Here is an 8047-nt window from a genome sequence, read left to right as displayed (position 1 = left end):
TTTGATTTATATGTTAGTGGATCTGTGTATAATCAGATTCATATGCATATTCTGCTTTATTATGTTTGTTACGCTGTACAGTTTAATGAAATAGCATTGAAATGAGGTTGTCAAGTGCAAGATATTGAAAGGTAAACAAATACAATATATTATTTTAACTCCATTTAATACATCATTAACACAACACAAACACTAAAGGATGTTTGCCAATATTTGTTTATGTTTTCCCCTTATGATATTTAATTAAAAAAGTACTGAATTAAATTAATAGCTACTCTTAAAGAGCTTATGATCAAATGGTGTATTTAAGAATCTATAGATTATTGCAAGTTGAATATGCATGTGGATGGATATTAACTAAGTATTGTTTTCATTGTAAGAAAACATTGAAGCAGCACTTTATAATATAAAATGCTGTCAAACATTCACTTAAAAACAATTTTAATTCTGGTACTTATAATCATATGTATAATGCTTAATGTCTCCCAATTTCATGGTTTATCGCGCTATTTTTTCCAATTTCATGGTTTATCGTGCTAATTTTCCCAATCCAAATGGCACAGGCTGTAACAAATCAAAGCAAAAAAAAATTCTATTAACAGATTTTATAATAAGCAAGTAAATTAATCTAATGCTTTATGTACAGTTAAACTGATATGTGACCCAGTCATGGTGTTTTAATGCTAAAAATGATGGAAAAGTTTAAAACTACTGACAACAGCTCAAAACTACTGAGAGATGCCCTCCATACTACTGAGAAGCAATCGGTAGGGTAAACAGGTCTGTGAACTTCTCGATACCAGGCATGAAGAGCACGAGGTTCACCATTTCCTTGTATTGGGTCGTTGCGTGCTGATTATAACAATGCAAATCGAATACACACATTACTGATGGCACACTGCATATTGTCGAATGAACATTACACGTCTTAAAACGGATACCACTGTTTCTAGTTAGTAGGTTGTGAAGTACGCGAATACAACACGGTAATGTTGATTTTAAATCTTTATTACGCAAGGTAAAGTATAAATATCCATAAAGGCATAATTGTATATTAAAGTGATATTATGTGCATTTTTCACTGTTGAATTGAGCTGAAAAGAATTAACAGGTCAAAATAGTTAGTTAAAATGTGGTTACTGACCAATTATCTGCAACTCATCTTGCTACCAGTTGTTTATACAACTCATCTTGCTACCAGTTGTTTATACAAATATATTTTATATTCGATATTTTTACGTGACCCACCCAGTCCTGTAAGCCGAAATGATCCGTAAAACGAAATTGTGTCGTTGTGTTTTGTGTCGTATGAACGAATCTGCACTAAAACTAAATTTAGTATCACATCGTACATGCATGATCAGTTGTCAAACGAAAGTACGGTTGATATTCAAATGCATTATTTTTCTCTTTCCGGGATAATGTTTTAGTATGTTGATGCTGCGTTAACAAATACATGTGTACATAAAGTGACACCAAAAATAAACAACGGTTGCGAAAGACAACTATAAACTGTAAGATGCTCATAAAATCTCTTTAAATTATCCGCCTAGCGATAAGTTACGGTAAGAATTCCTTCGAGACAAACTAGATGTTAGTGGAATGACACGGTGTGTAGTTTGTTAATGCAGCATCAATATACTAAAACAATATCCCGGAATGAGACAAATAATGCATATGAATATCCACCATACTTTCGTCTAAAACACGTTTATTTAAAAATAGCTTATAACACAACATCATGCACACATATAGCCAATACAGCACAGCTGTACCGACTACATTTGTACAATAGCTATTTTTAACACACATAAACTGAGACATATATTTATATACAAATAGCCACTTTATAGAAACTATACTATGTAATACTACATGAAATAACATGTATAAAAGAAAGGCAAGATCGTAGTCCATAATACAAGCATGTCGATTCCAATCCATGATTATGATAGTCCAAAGCGTTATGCAACAGAATAGTCCATTACGCAGATAGAGATACGTTATAAACACGTGTGTGAGGACTGCGCATCCAAGATTCCATCATAAATGTCATTCTGGGTGAGCATTTCCGACATGTCTAAACTCTTACAGCAACTGGAATGTTACCACTCAATACCCTGTTTCGGGGCATTGGGGTAAAATCATCCTCATCGTCAACTTTTTTTTGGCGCTAGCCACACTCACCTCCATTTCCACTATGTCAGACCTAATCTTGTCTGTTGTAGGGGTTACAACCTGACTGGCCTGTGTAACGGCACTTCCGCTGACCTCTTGTGGTTTCTGCACCCTATTCTTGTTCGCGGCCTTCCCCCCGCCGCCCCTCGTCTGGGCGTTCACGGACTCCCCGGCACGGTCCGACCCGGAAGCTCCGCTAGAAGGGGTCTCATCACAAACCACCTTTGTTGACCTTGGTGTAACCTCTGCAGGGGGTTGCTTGGGAGCTTTGCGGGAGACAAAGTCCGCCCAGGAACCACCCTGGGATTCATCAGCATCTTCCGAGGTACTCTTCTGTGTGGCCTTGGTCTTACTGTTTTCAGGACAGACCCCTCTAATGTGCCCGAGACGCTTACATCTCAGGCACAGAGGTTGCCGCCCTCTCACGCTTAAAAGGCTTTTGCTTCACACGCGAAATTCAAGAGATGGGGATAGAGTTTTTGGCCTCTTCATCCATTTGAAGTCTTACTACTCTGACCCCGGAAATAACATAAAATACTTCCATATCCATGCGCTCATGTTTAACGGATATAACTGTTCCAAATGTTCCAAACATTTCCGAGAGTACATGGTCATCTACGAAAATAGGTAATCAGTGGACTTTCACATCCAATAATTGTTTTCCACACGACGAGAAGAAGTAGTTCACACCATCATGAGACAATCCTCCAGAAGGCACTTCTTCAATAAACCCCATCAGTTTTTCCAATGAACTCCATCAGTTTTTTCTTGTCCGTGAAAACTACATCATAAGACAATAATCCCGGAGGACCACTTGCCACCGCATCAATATGAAGTTCCGTGAATCCATTTGAACGCGACAAGTTAATAACCGCAGCCATGGAGGCCCCGCGAGTTCCTTGAACTTTTAACGTTCGTTCCATCCAAACCCTATCGATGGCACTTCCTGTTAAAGTAAACCTAGTGGTAATATTAATATAACACTGTACAAACAGGCCAGGGATTGGGAAATACCTACTCCTGAGGACACGTCTGGTTCGGTCGAGTACTGGATCGTAAGAGACCGTGAAAAGCAATTTGTGTACCCCACTTCCGCAGAAGTGAGGGTAAAACCCGTACTTACTATACCCGCCCGTACCGTACTGGATACGTCACAACACTCCCCCAAACTTTATGAAAAAAGGACCTTACCAATACTGGGGGTTATCCGATGAGGGGGTCAGCAACTACAAGTCGCTCCACAGAGATAGTCCCTCTACCAGATGCGGGTTTCTCTCAAGTACTGTTTTTTCACTACCTTAGTCCGTGGTCAGGATTTTCCTAATTAGAGCTATTAGTCCTACTTCTGGCCGTCTTCTTTGTCGCAAACTGCTTGGATTCTGTTGCTTTTCAGTCATGAGTCACAGACCCAATGACGTCTACTTTATTGGATTGGATCAGTACCCAGCGAGTTATAAACCCAGCTGGAAACCAATAGATGGAGTGTTTTCTTGGAGAAGGCTTACTTTCTCACGCAGTAAGAACCCAGCGAGTTATAAACCCAGCTGAGACCCTCTAAATGAGGACCACTGAGCTCAAAGCCCGACTGATCTCTACTGGGACAAGTAAAGATGTTTTCCATTGGCCACGGAGATTTCCAACACATGTTCCAAAGTAGTTCCCCGAAGTGCTGCCACCGCCTCGGCCACTGTGGATATCTGGCTGAGTGACGATACTCTGGATCCAGGTGCTGGAAAATAAGGAGCATCCGTCTCCAGGAGAAGGCGACCATCTTCAACATTATGTAGTGCCGCGATCTGGTCCGGAGAGAATGTCCTCACCTTGTTGGTGAACCCAAAGTATGTCCGTGGGAACCTCTCTAGCCACCGATTCAGGACATACCTGTTGCCAGTGAAACAATGCAGATGTAACGGATGGGGTCACATCAGCTGTAGATTTGGCAGCTTTCGGACCCCCTGCCCGACTCTGTCGGCCCATGACCCTGAAATACGGGCAGTCCCGTCAGTGACGATGCCGGGACATGCCTCTCTAACGTGCCCGAGCTCCATGCACCTCAGGCAAAGGGGGGGGGGACGTCCCTGCATCGTCACTAGGGCCTTTGCTCCACACTCGAACGATACAACATGGGGTATCGCTGCCTTTTCAGACACCGACACCTACAAAGTTACCAACGTATCCCTGACGAAGTTTCCTACTTTAAGGGTGTCATTTCTTATTGATATTACTTTGCCAAATTTGGAGAAAATATCATGAATGACCATGGCTCTGGTGCATATCGGCAGCCAATGCACCTTAAGAGTAACAATCTGGCGGCCAAACATTGAAAACGCATAGTCAAAGTCCTTGTACCTACGAGCGCCTTTGTTTAGATATTTGAGAAAACTACGTTTCACGTAGTGATTCCTATGTCGCCTACGTGACCTAAACCGAGACTCGGAGGAGTCACTTGACGTTCTACTCTTTTACAAATATTGGTGTTTACGCCTATGAGACCTATATTTGTTATCTTTACGTGACCTATCACGTGACCGGTCATATGAGCTAGAGCTTGAACACGAGTCATTACGCTTAGTGCGCATTTGACGTCTTGTATATGAGCTCCTTGCTTTAGAAAGGTCATGTGTTGGTGAGCCTTTTCGCTCACGGTGCCTTTGACCATGACCTACAAGCTCAACCTTACTTTTTGAACTTTGTCGACCTTCATATGAGCCACGTTCAGAAGGGTCACGAGATCGAGAACCTGACAGAGATTTGCGACATCGCTTTTGATGGCGAAAACTAAGAACATCTCTGCCAGAGTACTCCTTTTGGACACTCTTGACTTACTTCATGCTTTGGGCGAACTTGGGGTGCATTTGCTGTATGCATCCTATTCGCATATTTGTCAGTGCCCAAGTTGGGTGTTTCAGTTGAAGGGTAATTAAAGCTTAGCCTTTTTGCACTTTCAATGTATTGAGGTCTGCTTCTTTCCATATGTGAACTTGGTACCTCCGGTAAGGAGTTAAGATGCCGTGTGATATCCCCTATTGCGGAATATGAATGTTCTACCTGTGAGAACAATTCTGCAAGCTGGTCAGGATTGGAGACCGCTCGAGACCGCTTCTCACTTGTGGGAGCACTCGCAATATTCCGGAAATCAGGGGCATTATCATAGCTACACAACTCCTCCCATTCTTCTGTTTGGAACCTCAACATTTTGTATATTAGGAGTGAAGTCAACCATGTCCAAAACATTTATAGGGACAGGGCCACCAAATACAATGGAAAACAGTTCCTCATCTAGCTGGCCATACTTATTCCTCAACTGAAGCAAGAGGGCTGCACGCTTTGCGCCAATTTCCGGAAGCAAACGGAACTCTTCAATCGTTGCAAAATTTATTTTCAATAAGGCCATTATTGGGTAGGGTAAGTTATATATCAAAACAAACTGTATTCTTACCAATGAAGACCTTAAAAAATAATATCACAAACAAAACAAAACAGTCAAAATACAAAGTCACAATTGGGAATAAAAAACAATGGGCCTGGTTAATGAATACAATATAATTCAATTCATAACCATAAATAAATGAAAGAAAATTCAATAAAGGACCAAAAAATAATTTTTAAGCAAAGACCACGTTTTTTCCAGACCACGATGTCCACGTGCGATGTCCACGTGCGATTAAAAATTGCAAGTTTTTAAATCGCTCACAATTGCCTAAATTCTCAATTAAATCCGTAAATATCCTTAAAGCATGTAGTCTGGACCCTATAGAATTGAAAAAGACTGACTTTTAAATGAAAAAAGGACAAAACTTGTAGACAAGTTACCCTCCTTACTCCGAGTGAGTAAACAACGAACCTCGTCGCCAATTAAGTTATCATGAAGTGAGTAAAAGGAACAACTTACCTGCGCACCTGTCACAAAATAGGTCAAGACAGAACGGTCATAGTCATTTCGGTCAAAACACTACAGTTCCAAACATTTCCGAGAGTACGCGGTTATCTACGAAAATAGGTAACCAGTGGACTCTCACATCCACTAATTGTTTTCCGTACAACGAGAAGAAGTATTTCACACCATGTGACAATCCACCAGAAGGCACTTCTTCAATGAACTTAATCAGTTTTTCCTTGTCCGCGAACACTACATCATATGACAATGATCCCGGAGGACCACTTGTCACCGCATCAATATGGAGTTCCGTGAATCCATTTGATCGTAACAAGTTAATAACCGCAGCCATGGAGGCCCCGCGAGTTCCTTGAACTTTTAACGTCCGTTCCATCCAACCCCTATCAATGGCACTTCCCGTTAACGGAACAAACATTTGGTGTAATTTGCCATGTTGAAAGCAACTACTTGTATCTGACGAAAAATCGCAAGACCCTGATTCAAAACACGTCCACGGTGTTCTCTGTACTAGGTAAGTATGCTTACACCATGGCACCAACACGAATTGAACAGTCTCATTATATTGTCAATCCGGTTTCCTCGTGTTTGCCGATATCCTCTTTTTTAACTACACACCGCTTAGTCGTCACGGGCACGGCTTTCATAACATTGCCGCGTGGTTTTTGGGACCATTGTCAAAATGGCGTCCGCGTAAAAGCAATGGGTGCGACAATTTTCGTACTTCCGGGCCTGTATTCACCAACCGATTCTTAGACCAAGAAAATTACGCACGATTTCGTCCGTGTAACGAGTGTTCTACATGGAACGAGTCAGAAAAGTAGAAATATCATTTACCAGTATCCCAACGCTTTCTGTGTCATTACAACATATTACGTTCCTACAAAATACAAGAATAACGCTTGATGTACGCTTTATGAACGTCGTTGTTACGCCTCACAATAGTTCCAACGTCTTTTTGACGTGCGTCACAATAGTTAAAACGTCTTTTGGAAGTGCGCCACAATAGTTGAAACATCGTTTCTATCGAGTCGCATCACAACCGCATCATGTTTGCGAAAAAAAACGCAAAAAACTGAACGCGTGCCGTACCGTGATTTATAAAGAAACAGCAATAACAAGATTATTATTATTATTACTATTATATAGCATTATTACTACTATAATTATTACGAATGATAATAATAATAATTAGAGTAATAATTATAATAATACTAATACATTGATTAATAAATACACATACAAATTAGACATCTGATAACATTTACAATAATAATAATAATTATTATTATTAATTATAATAATAATAAGGCAAATGTCTACAACACCCGGTATTCCCAGGCGGTCACCCATCCAAGTACTAACCGGGCTCGACGTTGCTTAATTTCGGTGATCGGACGAGAACCGGTGTTTTCAACGTGATATGGCCGTAGACACTAACAGTCGAAAATATTCGCATTATATACCGACGCAAACATCAAATGGAACCTATTAATAGAAGCCGGTGGAAGAGTTCCTTATCCAACAAAACGCAAAACTCCATCAACCTGGATGCATCCGGTTGACAATCAGCTGCAGCAGCTGCACGTTCAGCGCCGGGCTCGTGTCGTTTGCCTTGCACGTCTCGTGCTGTCATCGGCCGGGCGGGACATTACTGCAAGAACAATTGCATGATTCAGGTATGATTGCTAGGTATGACGAGGGTTAGCGCGAACGCAGACCCCCACACGAATAATTTGCGTACCCGAGTTACCCACATTTGGGGTAATCGCAGGCGTCAGCCCAACCGAAGAGCAATTGGAGAGCTCTTCCTGGAGAAACCGCCGTCCTTTTTTTTATTTTTCATAAAATTTATTTATCACATACCTTGGGGTGTAAAGCGCCCCAAGTATCCGCTAAAAAGACTTTACTTAATTTATGCAAGACAATGTGACTTTTAGAAAAACATTAACATAAGCGAAGAATGAAGAAAAC

At 41.1% G+C, this 8047-nt stretch overlaps 1 non-coding gene across 1 annotated transcript; it reads right to left on the bottom strand.

Annotated features, from left to right (window-relative positions):
* Positions 1–7389: 7389 nt before the first annotated feature.
* LOC127836710 (5S ribosomal RNA) lies at positions 7390–7508 on the bottom strand. The gene has a single exon (XR_008028890.1). It is a non-coding gene; the product is annotated as a 5S ribosomal RNA (ribosomal RNA).
* Between the last annotated feature and the right edge of the window lie 539 nt (positions 7509–8047).

The sequence above is a fragment of the Dreissena polymorpha genome, chromosome 6 (genome assembly GCF_020536995.1).
Source record: "Dreissena polymorpha isolate Duluth1 chromosome 6, UMN_Dpol_1.0, whole genome shotgun sequence".
NCBI classification, from domain to species: Eukaryota; Metazoa; Mollusca; class Bivalvia; order Myida; family Dreissenidae; genus Dreissena; species Dreissena polymorpha.
Note: the sequence above shows the minus strand (reverse complement) of the source record. Positions and strands in the feature narration are given on the sequence as shown.